The sequence below is a fragment of the Bidens hawaiensis genome, unplaced genomic scaffold (assembly GCF_021521415.1).
Source record: "Bidens hawaiensis isolate Kalapana, Puna unplaced genomic scaffold, B.hawaiensis_p1.1 tig00012724_1, whole genome shotgun sequence".
In the NCBI taxonomy this organism is placed as follows: Eukaryota; Viridiplantae; Streptophyta; class Magnoliopsida; order Asterales; family Asteraceae; genus Bidens; species Bidens hawaiensis.
Window position 1 is genome coordinate 477138 of NW_027492052.1, and position 19158 is coordinate 496295.

At 31.5% G+C, this 19158-nt stretch overlaps 1 pseudogene across 1 annotated transcript; it reads right to left on the reverse strand.

The window, feature by feature from the left end:
- Positions 1 to 1929: 1929 nt before the first annotated feature.
- Positions 1930 to 10471, reverse strand: LOC143541927 (quillaic acid 3-O-glycosyltransferase CSL1-like; annotated as a pseudogene). Its single transcript, XR_013136831.1, has 8 exons — positions 9827 to 10471; positions 7771 to 7860; positions 6210 to 6326; positions 5439 to 5651; positions 5127 to 5229; positions 4109 to 4287; positions 3213 to 3560; positions 1930 to 2632 (listed from the first exon to the last, which is right to left on the reverse strand). The product of XR_013136831.1 is annotated as a quillaic acid 3-O-glycosyltransferase CSL1-like (transcript).
- Between the last annotated feature and the right edge of the window lie 8687 nt (positions 10472 to 19158).

Genomic DNA, 19158 nt, shown 5'->3' on the forward strand with positions numbered 1-19158 from the left:
AAAACTAGAAAGAATATGGCAATATGAAATTATGATCGACAAGGAAAGGATTGATAATTGTCGGAATTTAATACTCATATATTCAACACAATAATACTAGCTAGAAAATATTGCCAAAAGCAATAAGTTTACTATAATCTTATGTTTCAAAAATAAAAATAAAAATAAATTAATGACACCTTTCATTTCAGTGCAAACTAAAATTAGTTATTTAAAAAAAATGAAAAAAAAATAACCATATCAATGTTTTTGAAAACAAGCATTTAAAACATCATACGAAAAATCACTTCTTAATAGTTCTTTTTTCTTTTGAGTTTTGAGTGTGTAAAAGGGAATGTTTGCCAATATTGGACTGAGTCATTAACAAGTTTGACTGATTAAGATGTAGAATCTAAATCGACCAGCATTTAAAACTTACTCGCAATTCAGAGACTTTATAAACCATTAAAATGTGTCTTTTAAAACAAATAAAACCATGCATCCACTGACACTTTTTTTTTATTGGATATTTTTATAGTTTGAGCATGAAATTAGTCTTTGAATGTGACCATCAAAATTTGAAAATGATTCTTTGTCAAAACAAATAAAAGCACATATCAATTCTCTTGAAAAAGTGAGTGAATGACTTTGAATGATTTGCAACCTGAAGACATAATATTTTGCATGCTTCCCAACAATGTGCTGGTGGCTGGGTGTCAAAAGATGATGATGAGCTTTAATTACCTTAAACAGTTTTGGGATGCAGAGCTTCAAGTCTTTCAACTCACATTCTTTCCTTTCCTGGAAAACTCACACACTAACCATTTTGACTCTTCTGAATATGCCCTTCTCTCTAATCATTTCTTTCCTTTTTAACCAGACCAATTTACCCTATACAAATCTATGTTAATCACATCACTTTAACCAAAGTGTTTTACTCTATATCTTCATTTATTTATTTACATAAAATGTAACTTGTGTTTAGAAAATATAATCTTCAAAAAAATTGATTTATATCATTATATGCATATAGGCGTGTAAACAAACTGAATATTCGGTGAACCATTCGGTGAGAAGTACGCTTATTTAATAAACGAACGTACATACACACAAGCTTATGTTCATTTAGTTAAACGATTGAACACATGTCCCGTTTGTGTGTTTATGTTTGCTAATGTTCGTTCATTTAAGTTCATTTATGTTTGCTCGTTACATTCATTTATATATGTTCACTAGTTTGTGCTTGTTTAAGTTTGTTCGTGAACATATTCATTTAATCTTTTTAGGCACATCACAACTTAGTCTAATGTCAATAAATTTTTAGGTCCAGGGCATTGTTTTTCACATTTACTAATAATTGCTTTTAACTTAGTTATGTTGATGCGTCTATGTTTAGTTATGTTCGTTATTTACGTCCATGAACCGTTTGTTTGCATATTAACAAGAAAATATAAAAGAGCGCAAACGCACTCATTTTTATAACAAACATAAACAAGAAAACCCCATTCATTTAATTATCCATGTTCGATCGTCACCTAAACCGTATCACTCGGTTTTTTTTTCTGTCTTATAAATTAAAAAAAGAAGGTAAGAAGATTTTTAAAACAATGAAATGAAGATGATTTTAACAATTAAGATGATTATATAGTAATGGTAATACTGAAACTAATAAAATATTACTTTTGTTAAACATGAATTAATTATTGAATAAGTTTAGTTTGTTGTAAAGACTTGATTTAAAACGCACAAAAAAGAAAACAATCAAGCCATTATGATATTAAATAATCCGTCCATCGAACATGTATATATAATACTACTTATTACTAAAAGTGACTATAAAATGTTTGTAAATTGTGGACGTGTACAATACTACAATGGTCCGGTTTTAACTATTGGGCCTGGGCTTGGGCCAGTCCAGGTACTTACACTTTCAGAGAATGGTTCTAACTTCTACCCATGAGTTCACACTCCACAGCCAAGATACAATATCAATTAATACATGCAATAGGCACAAATAAATACCAATGAATTACATAATGATCAGTATCTTATGAACTTCATAAACATATATATATGCTTATTTTTCTCAAACTAATATCTAATATGTAACAAGGAGTTTTCCAAAAGACAAAACAAAAGCCGAAAATATAACCGAGTAGCAACTTACTATAGGTGCAATCCTTCCTTTATCCTTCCTCAACATCATACCTTCAAGCACCGGATAACCCATCAACGCGATGTAAAACGTGATGAACGTTTGTATGAACATCACACCAACATACTCTTTATGAAACGTTATCCGAATAACCCCAACTACAAATGCTAGAAGATTGAGGGTGACCAAAGAACAAAGGGGGACAAGAAACAGACTTGAAGTTTGGAAATTGTATATACCCATTTGATGTAGTTTTACTTCATCTTCATTGTCAACTTTATTTGTTGGTAAAAAATTTGCTTCTTTTACTCCAATTTTTTCCATAATTGCATGAGCGGTTCCATATAAATGACTTGTGATTGCCTTTATCATCCATACTCTTTGATCATGTGTCCATGTTTGGAGTACTAAAGCTCCTGTTGAGTGAATCTCTCTCATGTGTTGTAAATTTGATAATACAAACACATATAGAAACACAAGGAAGAAAGGATCCGTAACCTGCGTAATTAACGAACAATATTATCTTGTGAAACATAACATAGGGGTATTCATTTTTTCGGTTTATTCGATTTGGTTTGGGATTTTATTTGGTTGTAACTTGAAAAGGCGAAAATCGAACCAAATTCGGTAAGGTTTAAACCGAATGAATTAACCAAATTTGAATCCGGTTCGTTTTATGTTTTCGATTGAATAAACCATTTTGTTCACTTTTGGTTTTTTTAATAAATATTTTTATGTATACTCTTTTTACTATTATTTGTAACTGAATTGGGCTAAATGACAAAACTTCAATCATAGGTATATGTTACCCGTCTTATTAGATTTAATTTAACTGATATCAGATTTTGTGAAAGCGAAAATTGAATTACCAATTTGGTTTTGGTTTAAAACCGAACTGAAAATGAACATTTATTTCCGTTTAGTTTGGATTGATTTACTTTAGGTTTGTTTTTGTTTTTTTTTTAATTAAAATATTATGCAGGTTACAAACTATGTTTACGATGGATTTAATCTATTGGGTCTGTAACCTGCATAAGTAACGATAATATTATAGAAATCGAACAAGTAACAATCAAACCTTTGGATATATAGTTATGTGATTGAGCAAGGATAGTAATGGAATGGTGGCTAGAATCCACAAAGATATGCATGCGAGTGGAAATAAAGCCAGCCATGCATAACAAAAGCTTTGAAGAATAGACATTCTTGATGGCCCATAAATAATGGGAGAGAATCTTGATAGACCAACTTCTATCAAACCGGCGGACCATCGTGTGCCTTGAGTCAAAAGATCGTTAAAGTTTGTCGTGCAAGATCCCATAAAAGATGGTCGTGACGGCATATGGTAAATTGAGAACCTATGTTTGCAGTGCATAAGGATGCTTGTGAAGAAGTCTTCAGTCACGGAGAAGTATCTAAAACCAACCTGTAATATTTCATGAATAAGGATGCTGATTAGGGGTTGTTCGTGTTCATTTGGTTAAGTTTAATCGAAAAAAAAAACAAAAAAAAAAACAAAGAAAGAAAAGGAACCAACAAGATTACTTAAATGAACGGTTTGTTTATATTCATTCATTTAAGTTTAACCAAACAAACGGAATAACACTGCCCTTTAAAAAAATTGCTTCCATTCATTTCATTGATAAAGATATATAAATGAATGAACATACATAAAAAAAATTTATAAAGAGATTCTAAGAATAGTATTATACATATAAAAAAAAAAGAGAGAACCAATTTTGAAATACAATGATATTTATTTGCTTATAAATTTGTTCAACCTTAAAAAAAACACTTAGTATTTAATATTTGTATATTATCCATCTAGTACCAAAATTCATGAATGACGTATTAATTTGTGTTCGTTCATTTAACTTAACACAATGACTTACGCAATTTCCGGCCAGTTCATATTAAACTAAGCCACAAACATTGCTATTGTTAAAAAAAACATTCGGATAAGAAAACACTTGCCTCAATGCCCCATTTTGTATCATTCTCATATTCACAAGAGGCTAAATGCTTTGCTTCTTGTAACGATTCATCTAACAAATAGTTCTCACGATCCAGTTTTGCATTGTGTTTCTTATAAAGCGATCGAATGAACTCGTTGGAAGAGCCAAAACTTTGCTTTGCTTCCTTTAAGTTGATATCTACAAAAATCAGAGAAAAGGAGTAATGCTACACATCAACCAGGAATAACTAATGTTACAAATCTAAGAAGGAACAACTTACAAATCATGCATTTTGATTTACAATAATATAAGGGATCAACAGGTAAGGTTTTACTACAATTATTTGAAACTCATAAGTTAAACGTTCTACATTTATGTATTCCTAGAATCCTAGGACACTTTTTAGACCATTGTCAATGCACCGCCTATTAGGTGTCACTAGCTGGTGTGTCGGGGCTATACGAAGGGCCTTTACATTATTTTATTTCTTTATATAATTATTTAATTTGTAAAAATTAGTATGTGAATTGCGTATTACACGTGTTTTTTTATATTTAGCGTTTTTGGTAAATTAAAGATTATATAATGCAGAATCTTGGTTTAAAAATATATAAAATTACACGGGTATCCAATTAATGTATAATTCCACGTCAGGTGTTGGTGCATCTGGGTTTGGTGTATAGTGTTTGACACGAATAAAAATATTGGTCGTGGTTGATTTGACATAAACCAATTTGAATATTCAAAATCAATGTATAAAAATATTGATGGTGTGGAAATCTAAAGATTTGTGAGTGTGTTTGTATGATCGGAGATAAAATAAGTGTTTTTAAAGTACGAATGGAAATCTAACTTGGCAACGAATAGGTGCGTTAGAGGGTGTTTTAAGTCGTTTCCGTTGTATTTAACAACACGCGTTTGTAGGTTACGTATTTAGGGCAATGGAGTCTCCATTTTTCAATGATTTTGGTCGATTTCGATCAAGAAGAAAAAATCAATCTTTATCACATGATTTTAAACATATAATTAGTACAAACCTTCTTGAGTTGAGGGTAGCTCATATAATGCTTCTCTTTTTAAGTAATAACAGGTTCCAGACAAACACGGTCCCTTAATCCCATCCATACCGATCCATAGCGTCTGGTTCAATGTCCAATAAGTTTAGTTAGTTAGTTATATAACCAATAAACATATTTTTTTTGGCATTGCAAACGCAATGGATTTAGGGGTTTGGGATTGCTTATATAACCAATAAACATTTTTAATTTTTGCATGTCAAATAAATCCATTATCGGTTTTCATAGGCAATCCCAAACATGTCTAGCACGCTATGACAACAATTCGTTTACCTTAAAGGTGGATCTCAACTGACTATCGTAGATATCATATTTACTGGTGTTATGAAACGTTTGTGGGAATTGGACAAAAGCTAGAGACGAAGATAAGTTTGGGTCAAGATGGTAACACATAGCTTGACGCGCTGAGTTTTTGTCGTTGCAATACATATCACAATCCAAGCCTAGTATATATGGTGAATTGCTTATCAAGATTGACACTCTGAGCTGCAAGTTTATGTTCATCAAGTTAGCTTTAGTTTCAAATGTGTTTATAACTTTATATAAACAAATGAACCTTTTGGATTTGTAAGTGGTTTAGAGATTATTTCTAGTTATTTTAAATGCGGTTGTACAAATAGACAATTTGCTATATACCCTCAAGATAAACTAACCATGTCTTTTTGAGTTCTCGGGTGTGGAAGTCGAACTTGGATAGAGTTTGCTTATCAAACGAGCAAACTTCATCTAACGTATTTTCTATGTAGAGATTCCGTTTAGAGTTACGAGAGTTACTATTAGCTTGAGCTTGTCGCCCAAAGGAGTGAACTCCGCTTTTGTCCTTATCCAAGTTCGCTTGAAAGTTGTAACACCGGCTAACTCAAAAAAACTATTGCTAGATTTCACTTAAGTCCGTTCATAGGTGTAGCGAACGGTCTATTTGTACAAATTAACTTTCAGTTAGCATATATATAATTCTCGAATCTCTAAACCACTTGCAAATCCAAAAATTCGTCTATATATGTGTGTGTATATGTGTGCGCGTGTAGAGAAAGATATATATACAAGGACATTGAGGGCTCCAGCCTTAAAGTTATGTGGATGAGAAGGTCTTTTTTCACGAGAAACATAGACAAGAAGAGGCATCTTCCTTTGGTTGTGTGTGCTTTCATCAACCATCACCTGTAAATCATTATGATAGTCATTTCTCTTAATGCTACAAAAAGTTGTGTGATCAATAAATGGATATAATTCGTCTCAAAACCTAAATAATGAAAATAAGAGGGAGATAAATTATCCACATTTTAACAGTTGATCTGTAATAATCTCACTCTACAAAAATTATTGTTGACGGTCCCAACTTTTATATTAATTGTTTTCGTTGGACCTCCGTTATAACAAAAAATAATAATAATAACAGCGTCAATTTTTTTCTAAATTTCAAGCTTATGTTTTTAGGGTTTTTTTTTTACCAAATTGAGGATACGAGTCGATTAATGTAAAATTTACCTCGAAATGGTTGTTCAAATGACGAAACGATGCTTCAATTAGGGAGTTTAAACTTCCAATTAACAAAATCAAGTTGTTTGGACTACCGTTTCGAGAAAAGTTTTAAATCAATCGACTCGTATCTTCATTTCGATCAAAAGCCATAAAACATTAGTTTGTAATTTGGGAAAAAAACTTAATGGTGTTAAGTTTTTTTTTAGCGGAGGTTCAATAAAAACAATTAGTGTGAAAGTTGGAATCGGTGATAGCTATTTTCTAAAATAGGATTATTATTGGTCAACTGTAAAAATATAGAATTATTAAAATCTAACTGGCCTATCATAAAATAATAAATCATATCATATCATAAAACACTAGACGAGTCCCGCGCGGTGCAGCGGGTCTTTGAACTCAGACTCTATTAATCACGTAACAATTATGAGTGTTCATGGTTCGGTTTAAAACCTTGAAACCGTTTTAAACTGGTCATCGGCTTGGTTTCACGGCTAGGTTGTTTACTTCAGTCGTCTTTTTACTTCCTTTATCCTTTCAAGTATCATATTTTGATTTAATTGGAATTAATGATACAGTTATATTAATAATCATTTTAAGCAAATTTTATTATCAAAGCTTAAACTCTTAAACCAAATCAGAACCAGACCGTTAATAACAGTTTGGTTTCAATCTTTAATGGTTTAGTTTTCGTTTAAAACAATTAAAACCGGCATTGAACACCCCTACGTAACATATTAATTTTTTTCAATTGAAAAAATTATAGTAATATTATATACAAATTAAAAAGAATAAAATACTCGTTTTTATGGTGCAATAATTTTACAAAAATATTAACGTATGAAAAACTTATTGTCGTTTAAAAATCGTGGGTGAGAAGTTTGTTTAAAGTTGAAACTAAAAACATGATATGGTTAAAGATGAGGGGGCAAACTTGTAAATTGAGTGAATTGTGTTTAAAAAACAAGTTTACCCTTAATTACACATGTAATTCATGCTTTAAGTGTTGTAAATTACATAAAAATGAGTGTCTTAATTTGCTGGTTTGGGGTAATATATATAGTATAGATATTTACTTTTTCAGACTAATTTATAATAATAATAATAAAAATAAAAGTTGACGTACCTCTATGACAGTAGAATGGTCTTTGTTTGGTATGCAACGTTCGCTTTCTGAAATGTTGGTCACTTTTTGAGCAAACGATTCGTATTCGTTCTACGCCATACATACATCAAAACAAATATGTTTGTCATTTTCATTTAATATTAGACCATTTAATATGTGGACTAAAAGTCTAAAACCAATAACGAAACTCTACACGGTTAAGATATTTTGATACAAGCATTAAAACACTATAAAACGAAAGTGACACACACCAATAAGTTATTATACCATAGGGATGACAAAAGAAGCCAAACTTAATTGGAAAACTCGAAACTTAAATATTTGGACCGAGATACCATGTATAGGATTTTATACGAGATTAACAAATAAAAAACCATGGGTTGTGGACGAGTATCATGTTAAGTGACACTCGCTTGATTATCCGAACCGGTTAACCATCATCAAAATCATATTTAAATACACTAATATATCATATAATCTTTAAATACAATAAATATATTGTGCGAAATTGTTAAAGTTAATTATTAGAAACACAGTTTAACATTTAATATTTCAAAACTGTTTTTTAGGTGATTTTAAGACCGGGTTTCAGACTTTCAGGTAATGAGGTTAACAACAAGTACATTTTTTTAACTATATAATAACATAAGCGAGTATACCACTGCAAACCTTATAAATGACGAGTAACAAATATGAAATATCCGTCCACGTAAATGTTTTTAACCCCCCATCCCCACCCCCCGCGCTAGATTTCATTTGAGTTAATAATATTATAGAAAATGTTTATTTTCCTTGACATACTTACTAAATCCAACTAAAATAATAGAATTTATAAAATAATAATTAGTATGATATATAGAACTATAATGAAATTTAAAAGCAACATATTTGTCTTTTCCCTAAACGAAAGAGAAAGTAAAATTGAAGTCCTCCTTTGAAGACCGAAGACTTTAAAAATAAATATCACTAGAATATTCTACATTGATGTGTACTGAGTTACAAGAATGGTCCTGTTAGTATTTAGACTTGACTTCTTTATAATTTAATGATGTGTTTATTTTCTAACACGTATTAAATAATTGTCAAACTCGTTTAAAGTAACGATATTATACTTTTCGGTTAAGTAACAAAATGCTAGGAGTGCTCTAAGACTATGTGTTATGAAGCTCCAACGGGACGTCACTATTGTCCACGTAAGAATCACCAGATGTCAAACGTCAGTATTAGTGGGAGAAGAAAGAGGACGTAGGCAATTGCCCCTTTGAGCGCCATTGAAGTAATGAAAAAAGTGAAGCTCAAAACAATTCTCAGTGCCTCCTTGACAGCCGTTACAAACACAACCAAACTTACGAAATGAAAGAGAAAAAACCTAATGAACCCTAAATTTTGTTTATACATTAATTTAAATAGAAAAAAAGAAGAAAACGAAAAACTATGGTTTATACTTTAAAACAATGTTTTGTATTCAATTTTAGAAAAATTACATTTCTCTTTGTCATCTACAATAGTTCTATAAACAATAGGTGTTTAAACAATGTGTTTAAAGTAATAATCATAGTCTATAGATATTATTTTGCTACAAATAACAATAACGATAAAAACTACTTTCCAAAAATAATAATAAGTAGTGTTTTTTTTTTTTGTAATGACGACATTTTAATGTTTAGACCATCGCACTCTTTAATTTGGAAAGGCTCGTTGTCTCACTTTTATATTATTATAATTGGGCTCACGCAATCACGTTGGCTTCAGAGTTCGGCTTGGACGTTCCCTCGGGGAACATTACCGACAGCTACCACTTGATAGTAGTAATTGTGCCACCACAAGTGCAAAACTCTCTAGCGTAACACACGGTGGGATGAAAACCCGAGTGAGTTCGGGATCTTAACAAACAACTTCGCAAGACTAGCTTAGTCCAAATTATTCATTGTCAATATCCACCCAACGTGGCACAGGTGAAGATCGAACTTGAGTCTCCATTAAAAAACTCAAGCCTTCTACCACTAGACGAGGACGTATTGATATTAAAATAAAGAAAGAAAAACACACAAATCACCTTAATCTTATATTTTTCAGCTTCAAACTCATCACTATCCACCACAACTTGATCATGATCATCACACTCTTGTCCATGCAAATAAGCCTTTGGGCAAATAGTAACCACACCATACTTCTTACAAAACGGAACCCATATCTTAGCAAACTTAAAAGCTTCATGCACGGCTTCCAACGTTACCGGACAACCCCATCATCCGAAAGATAAACCGAAAGCTTATCGGGTGGATAATCCAAAGCCAAGGCGGATATAACCGTGTTCATGACCCCAAGTGGTGGTTCTGCTATTGGATCAGCTGTGCATATAAACACGTCGATGGGTGGGAGGTGTTTGTCGTCTGGTAATCGCTCTGGGAAGACGGTTCGGGTTATTGGTCGCCATAGGAAAGCTTGGCTTAGGAGCCAAATGAAGGTAAGAGTGAGTTCTGAGATGAAGATTAAGATGTGGGGAATAAATGGTTGGTTTTTTGAATGGGAGTTGAATATTGTGAGAATATTTGTAAGTCTATAGTATATGATGAGGGTTATAGCTATGGAGTGGAAGAACATGTATAGTCTATTGATGATTATTGTTGATGTTTTGGGATGGTAGAGATGAAGAGGGTGAGAGGTGGAGTTCATTTGGGGAGTCATGGTTAATTATCCAATCTTATTACTTTCTATGTAGAGTGGGTGTGAATATATATATATATATAGTCTTCTCATTCATGGTTTATTGAATTTTAATTTAATAATATCAATTTTTACATATTGGTTGAGATTGATTCCAATTATGAAAATGTTTATAGACAATTTTAACTTTAAACATATTTTTCTTCAGCGATCCTATATGGTCATACCAACTGAAAAGTAACCCCGTTTGCTTTGTGATAACATGAAAATACATTCGGTTGTTTGTAAACATTTTTCGAGTTTGAATTAATCTCAATCAACTTTTGAAAGTTGGAATTATTGAAATTTAATAACACTATAAATAGTGTGATGGCGTGAAAATATGTATGTGATTATTGAAGGAAAATATTCTAAGGTTCAGACTGTCTATAAACAATTTTAAGTTTGAATTAATCTTGATCGATAGTTAAAATTTAAAGTTATTAAAATTCAATCTAACTTTCTTTATAATTGCCTACCATAAAATCCTATGTGTCGCTCTCAGGTTGTTCCCCCCATTCTCTAAAGCCACCAGATTGCTTATAAATGGAGGCTTCTCATGCATTTGACCCGAAATCACGGGTATGGGTTTCACCAAACTCGGATAGTCTTTTAATGGGTTATAACATCTCATTTATTTGTAAAATTATTTCATAAGCAAACAATAATTTTCACGGGTCATGGGTCTCATCAAACCCGGATAACCTTTAAACGGGTTATAACATCTCATTTATTTGTGAAATAACACCTTAATTATCAATGAATATTTTCACGGGTTATGTGTCTTACAAAACTCTAATAGCTTTCAAATAGGTTATAAGATCTCATCTATTGACAAACACTTTCATTATCAAACCCTAATTTATTTTATCTGCTTTATATTTTCTTCGTTGCTGGTCTATCATCTCCATCGTCGGTTAACTTCCAATACTACCCACCATCGTCAACTACATCAACGCCTCTTTTTTCATTAGACAAATATTTGTGTTCATGTTTGTACATTTAAAAAAATCAACATGCTCGTGTTCGTTTATGTTTGTTCGTTAAAAATCTAAATAACCTAAACATCTCAATTGATAAAACCTAAACGTTGAAAAATATAATAACAAACTAATATATATGTATTAAATTAAAACAAAACTACGTTAAAAAATAAAATAATCATCATAAAATAAAAAAAATAAATAAAAACAAAACTTTAAATAAACTCTCATAACACGTTAGAATCAAACTAATAACCCCATAAATATGTGGTATATGGTGTAACGATAATATATTCCTTAAGAGTTTATTATTAGATATTAGAGTAAGAATGATGACTTTTAAAGTCCGTTGTGTTTGTCATGTGCTAGTGGAGGTGATTTTTTTTAATATTACATTAGTTTGTGTTCATTCATTTGTAGTCAAACCAGTGGACGGTGATGACCCTTAATAAGGACATATATAAACGGATATATAAACGAATATATGAAGTGAGTAGTAATTTATGTATATATATCTAAATCATATTTAGTTTCGAGACTCCTGATAAAATGTAAAATTGGATAAAAATCATAACTTTTTTTTTCTTAATATATCTGGTTGGAGTACCGGAGATGATATAAGACCACTTGTAGTGGGGCATCCCCAACCATGGCGCCCCACAACGCTGGGAACACCGGGCGCCATAGAGGAGGGGCTTCACACACAGCGCCTGAAGGTGGAGGAGAAGAAGAATCTGATTGGTTGCTTCGTTAATCTTTTTAATATAAAAAATAATTAATAAAATAATAATGATGGAAGATTTGAAAGAGCTTCATCCATCACACCCTTTTAGCCATAAAGTCCCTATGATTACATGACATCACATGGCGGATAACGCTTTTGTAGAGGCTCAATTCACTACACTTGGTCTAAGGACTTCAATAAAAATACTTTTAAATGATTTTTATAAGAAATATTATATTAATGGAATTCTTGAAAATATCTTACTATTAACAAATACGTAATGATTAATGAAAAACTTTACTGTAATTATTGGAAAATAGATTGATATGATAATTTAGTTTGAATTTATGTAAGTTATTTAAATATAAGAAAAATAACACATGTGATGTTGTCTGGTTGTTTTAAAGAGAAAAAAAAAGGTTTTTAAATTCTATATATTAATTTCATTATTCTGTATACTTTCACACCACCGTATTTTTAAATATTACCGAAATGTTTAATTTTTTTACTAATGCTTCTCTTGTCTTATCATTTTCAACACCGGTCGAATTTATAATTTTAAATGCACAATCTACTAACTATTTCTTAGACCGTTCTTAGTGGTGGTTTTATAACGTTTTGATGTCATAATGCCTGAAAACACCGCCCCTTTAAGCATTATAGATGATAAATCAGTGAGGAATTTTGTGGAGAAAACGTCGGAGAGGGGGGTTAAGGAACTTTATATGTTCATTTTATTTTTATTTTTTTAATTTATATGTTTATTTATGTTAAATAGTTAAAAAAGCAATAATTCCGTAATGATTGCAGGAGAGTTTTGACTACGCCCATTTGTTGCAAAATACTGAAATGCTGACCGGGCGCCATACGACGTAAAATGTCTGGGGAAACTTAGTTTTGACTACGCTACAAATATTTTGTTTACATAAAAAGAATATCGCTTATGTCCGTGCCCAAGAACCATGATATTTTGAATATGAGAATAAATTGTGGAGATCCATAAATAAACACTAATACTGTTCAACTTACTCTGAAAAACGTAATTTACCATCTCATATTGGATGTAAGAATGGTTGGTGGAAGGCACGTTCAATGGTGGCGTATCCCATTTGTAAATACGAGAATCAAGTGCCATTTGTTTAACGGGAATGCTCCTCACTTCCTCACAAGTTAGCACTTGGACTCGATTGACTGAAAGTGTCATATGTTTTTTCTGTCGTGATATCATACAAGAAATTTTAGTTATGTGTGACAATTTATTTATTTTCTAATAAATACATGTTTCTTGGTGTGCTGTATGAAGAATTCCTACTTTTAAATAATTCGATCAACCATTTAGTTCATGTAAACATTTTTTTTACCACCAATATTCTAAATCATAGTTTTTGAAGGTAGAGGTAAATTATCGTGTTCTTAATAACGTTATAACTATAATAAAGAACATCTCTTGCCGAAACAAAAATAATACAATAAAATCATATGAGTTTTTAATGTTACTACTTACTTCCATAATCCTTTCATCCTTTGTATCAAAGATAGTTGCTCCAACCTCTAGGAAGACATAAAACCCTAATAACATGTTGGGTTGGATTCATTACATAGTTTTCTCTCAAACTAGGAAGTAAAAAAAAAAGTATCAAACGGACTTCGATCGAACTCAAACTAGCAGCATTGGAACGTCTCGTCAAACTCTACGATATTAGATTTTAGGTTTTCACTTTTCGATTTTTAGCTTGTATTTGTTCATATGATCGTGTCTTTTTATTTATCATTGTGTCTTTTGTTTATTTTTTATCGTTGTGTTTGTTTTCTTCGACATATATTACTTAGCATTATGTAATATTTTGTTCGGCATTATGTTATATTATAAAATTGATTGTGCGTTAGTACCTTTTCTAAATTTAAAAGAGTATGTAGGATAACTTAACCCTCACATGTTTTACCTACAATCATCTTCACAAATTATAACAAGCATTAAAATTCTAATGAATATATGAAAGGACACTAAAAATGGAATGATATTAACATAAGGGCCCATATTAGGTCCAATGATGCAAAAGCAAAGTAAAAGAAGATGGGCCGAGTTCTTTATATTTTTTTGACTTTAGGACACCTATTGCAAACAAAGTCAAGATTATTGTGTTCATTGTCTCTTCAGTCACATGTATTTTCAAATAATGGTATCAATAAGCAATTAAGCATGGTTGGACATAACTTTAGGTCACTTTGAAAACCAATGGTTTATATTCTTGGAAACACTAAGAAAGATTATAGGACTTGCAGTTTGTATGTTTCATAGTATTTTAAGAACGTGGATTTTTTTTTGTTTTGCTGTGTAAACATGTTCAGTTGATTGTACTCTCAGAATATTAATCGAATGATTAAAAAAGAATAAGGAACTAGTATATAATTTATAGTTATGAAATCCATGTACAAATTACATGCCAAATACGTGTTTTTTAATTAATAATTAAGAAACTATCACAAAGTTTTCTTGAAACAACACAATGATTCATAAAAAGAGTGTGTCAGTTATCGATTAAATTATATTGTTTCTACCAACCACGTATATCCAAAGCAAGTTTCAGTGTCTTTCAATTACTATAATTGATTTTTCGTTTGTTGAGTGTCTCTCGTTAAATCCCCACCACAGGATTATCCCTTTGGACCTCGCTTGTGGGCTTCCCCTTGAACCTTCGGTTTGTCAGTGCCGGAAGTCAGAATGGTCTCGACCGAGTGTGTATACCACACGTTTAACTCATAAACGATGTTTAGGTAAATTCCAATTAACTAAAATGATTTGCTGAAAATACAATCATCATCACATTTTACAAGGTATATTCCAAATGCTCTTCATTTGTAAAAATTAATAAAAAACTTATGATTTGAAACCTCATCATAGACTCATGGTATATATTTTATTAATATAATTTAACAGATAAATAAATAAATAAGTCATCTAGTATAATATACGGATCTTCATGTACATTCATGTACATGGATTTCATAGAATAGGATAGTTTTTCTAATTGTCATAAATGTATATGATTTAAGTTGTGGGTGCCTGGGTGGATGGCAATATGACATAATTGTTTGTGATCTAAGTTGTAGGTTTAATATGACATAAGAATTCAACTTGTTAAACTTTGTTCATTTAGAAAATTTTTCATGAATAGTGTTTTTGTAAAAGTTGTTTCAAAAATGACATGTTTTAGATATATATTACAAAAATGGTGTAAAATGGTGTAACCGTGGTTTGAAACTACGGTTTGGGTATTTTTCTATGAATGTGTCAGACATGAATTTCATAAAATAATACTTTTGATTAAAATAAGGCAAGCCGTGGTTTCAAACCACGGATTGTACAAAAGTGGTAATCTAATACCGCTTTTCGTGTTAGTGTGGTGGTTTTGTAAGTCAAGCCGTGGTTTGAAACCACGGTTTGATCTTTTAAATTAATTTTTTAAATGCTGAGAAATGTAAGCAACATTCAAACTTTTTTTACAGTACGTGGTGCATGACGTTCTCTTATATAGGTTTACGTCTAATGCATTCCGAGAATATCTGATCGTCACACCGAACTATTAGGGGTTCTTGACTAAAATTGTTATTATGGAACAAATGGTAGGCTCGATAATTTTCACCTAAAAATAACAAATCAGAATTACTTGACCAAGAACTACTCATGGATTCATTTTGTAATTAACAACACTGGTATATACGAAGCTCCAAAGAATTACTTTAGCAAATGATAGGATGGTAATTTCTATGAAGGGTTTGATGAATATACCAAGCTCAACATTATCACACACACACACACACACACACACACACACACACACACATATATGACTATATTGCATGTATAGTATGCAAAATATGAGAGTGTAATACAAGTGACTGAAGCGGTTTGAAATACAAGTGACTAATAGTAATTGCCATCTTAAAGAAGAAAAACAAAATAAGCTTGAACATTCTAAATAAATTGAAGAAGAAAAGAAAACCAAACCAAACCTAGGTTGAAATTACTGGTTGACTAAAAAAACAAAATTATATATACATATCTAAATGAAATAAAAAGTAAAAGATCAAACCGTGTGATATACGTCTATTTATACATCTCGAATCCCGTGTAAAGTTGTGTTTCCGTAATGTTTTAAGTTCGTTTAAGTTCGAGTTTTGTTTATCTTTTATTAATTTAGGTTTTGAGTCAAGTTTTATATATTTATCGTGTTTTAACTCTTTTGGTGTCTTGCATGTTTTACTTAATTCTTTCTATCTTTTCATGCGAAGTTTAAGTACGTTTTGCTCGTTAATGATTACATGATTGTTCCACTTAGCGTTTCGATTTGTTTTCATGTATATGGTGATTTGAAAGAAAAGAAGGCCTAGAAGGTTCTAAACGTTACTTGGAGTTCAAGAAAGGGATCTAACATGATTAAATAATAAATAAAAAGCAAAAAACGAAAATTCCCTAAAAGGGCGTCGCGCCGCGCCTAGGCAAATGCCTAGGATGCCTAGGCCGGGCGCCTAGGCCTTTTGGTCAGCCAAAAATTGCAAGCCCAAGCCCATTCTCGCTTATATAAACATCTTCATTCCCTAGCCGATCCGAAGCTTTTTGGCAGCCGATTTCAAGAGTTTTTCCAAGGTTTTGAAGGTGATTTGAAGCTAGGAACTAAGGAGGATCGAGAGGGCTTTCATCCGGGTGTTCGAGGATCAATCGCAAAGGGTTTTATCGCTCTAACTTTCGTTCCTTGTTCATTATTCTTGATGTTTTTCCTCTTTGTTTTTAAGACTTGTTTAGGATTGTTTTTAATAATGATTCTAGGCTAGACTTCATGTCTACCTAGGTTTTATGAACATGTTTGAGACTTGATTCTTGCTTTGGACTTATGCTTTGATTATGGTTTGTTGATTTAATAGTAAAAGACTTGATTTTGCTTTCATGATGCATATGAATGTTTATTATCTTAATTGATTGTTAATTATAGCTTCACATAGATCTTTTATCTTTTGATTGTGTTCTTTAGATTTAGGGTTTATGTTTAAATCATTACTTGGTGTTTTGATTATTGTGATTAAATGGGCCCATTAGATCATAGAAGCTTGTTGACAGTTGGTTAAGAATTTAAATGTTTTGCTAAATTCCAATAGCTGTAAGGTGAGGAGTTGTTCATGTGTCTTGGTCAATTGCATGCTAGGATAGTAGTGACAATATTCTTGCTTATTGTATTGATCCATGTTCATGATGTCATGTTAGTTTATCAAGTTATCTAGGGTTTAGTGTTTCGTAAGATTGCTTGCTTTAGATACTATTAATTAACCCTAATTGATGACTTTGCGGAAATCAATTCAACTGATTGCTTAATAATCTAATAATTGTTCTTTGGGATTTCATTTGATTCAGTCAAAGGTCCTTAGGGTTTGTTAGATGAACACGTTTAGAAATCAGTTTCCACAATCATGTTATTTGTCCATTGCTTGATGATTGTTGATGCATGGGATTCTTACCTAGGTAGATTCCTTCTCTGATTGGTTTCGATCTTGTGTTTAATTGCTTGGTTCTCGTTAACTTGTTTATTTACTTTCTTAGTTTAATATTAGTTTAAAAATCCCCCTTTAAACATTAATAATAAATAGTCGTGTCGTAAGTCGAGTCTAATTAGTTAATTAACGTAATTTATAGAGTCCTGTGGGTTCGATATTCCGGACTTACTTAGTTTTAGTACAGTTGACCGGTTCACTTGCCGGTATTTTTTTGTAGTTGAGTCTTAAGTCTAGTTTTTATTACTTGTTAATTTAGTTAATATTTAATTGACTGTTTTAAGCACATCACCGTGGTTTCAAACCACAGCTTGATAGCAAAACCACCACAAAACTAGAAGTGGTATTAGGCTTTATTTTTTTATGCAATCTGTGGTTTAAAACCACAACTTGCCTTATTTTAATCAAAATTATTATTTCTTTAAATTCTCAACTGACACATTCATATAAAAATACACAAACCGTGGTTTCAAATCACGGTTACACCATTTTTGTAACTATCTATCAAAGTCATACCATTTTTGAAACTGTTATTATTATAAAAGAAGCCATTTTTGAAAAATTTCGTTCATTTATGGAGACTTGGAGAGAATTCGTGGACATGGGTATTCTAAAAGTGGGCCTATATATGGCCCAGAGGCCTAGACTGACAGACTCAATGGTCTCTCTATTGGGACCCATTGCTAACAAGTAACAACCCATTAACAAAACTTTTTTTTCCAGCCCATCAAACTCAATAACAACCCTGTCTAAGAATACCTCTAGGCTCTATGAATGAAGTAATAGTGTCTGTTCACTTGCTAAGTTGCTAGTTGTTAGGTTCGGTTTTCGGGTTATTCGATTTTAACAATTTTGAAACTGCATATGAATTTGAACCGATTTGAATACGGAATCCGAAAAATTGACCGCATTCGGAAAATTCAAATAACCCGAATTTCGAGTGTATAAATGTAAAAACAGAATATACATGTCTCTTTATTATAATTGGATGCTTTTACTTGAAATGAAAACTTTTGCTAATGAAAAAAAAAATTGATAAACAGGTCGGTTCAGTTTGAAGTTCATAGAGTCAAAATAGGTTTAAAACTGAAGAGAAATTATGTTCAAATAATGAAACCCGTCTGGATGTTTGAAACCGGAGTTCAAATTCGTTATTTGAATCCCGTTCGAAATGAATTTTGAATTTTTCATATTTGATTAGAATAATGAACACCATTAGCTGGAAGGATACTAGGCATAAAGAATTGGGCTTGAAAGAATGCATGATTTATGAAAAAAAAAATTAAGATGTAAGGACCTTAAATGAAACTCGAGAACACAACGTTAGTTATATATTATGGACTAGTTTCGGTTACAAACATTTTGGTTACATAGTTCAATTAATTTTCCTTACAAAAAAACAACATTAGAAATTGTGGTTTATGGCTTGTT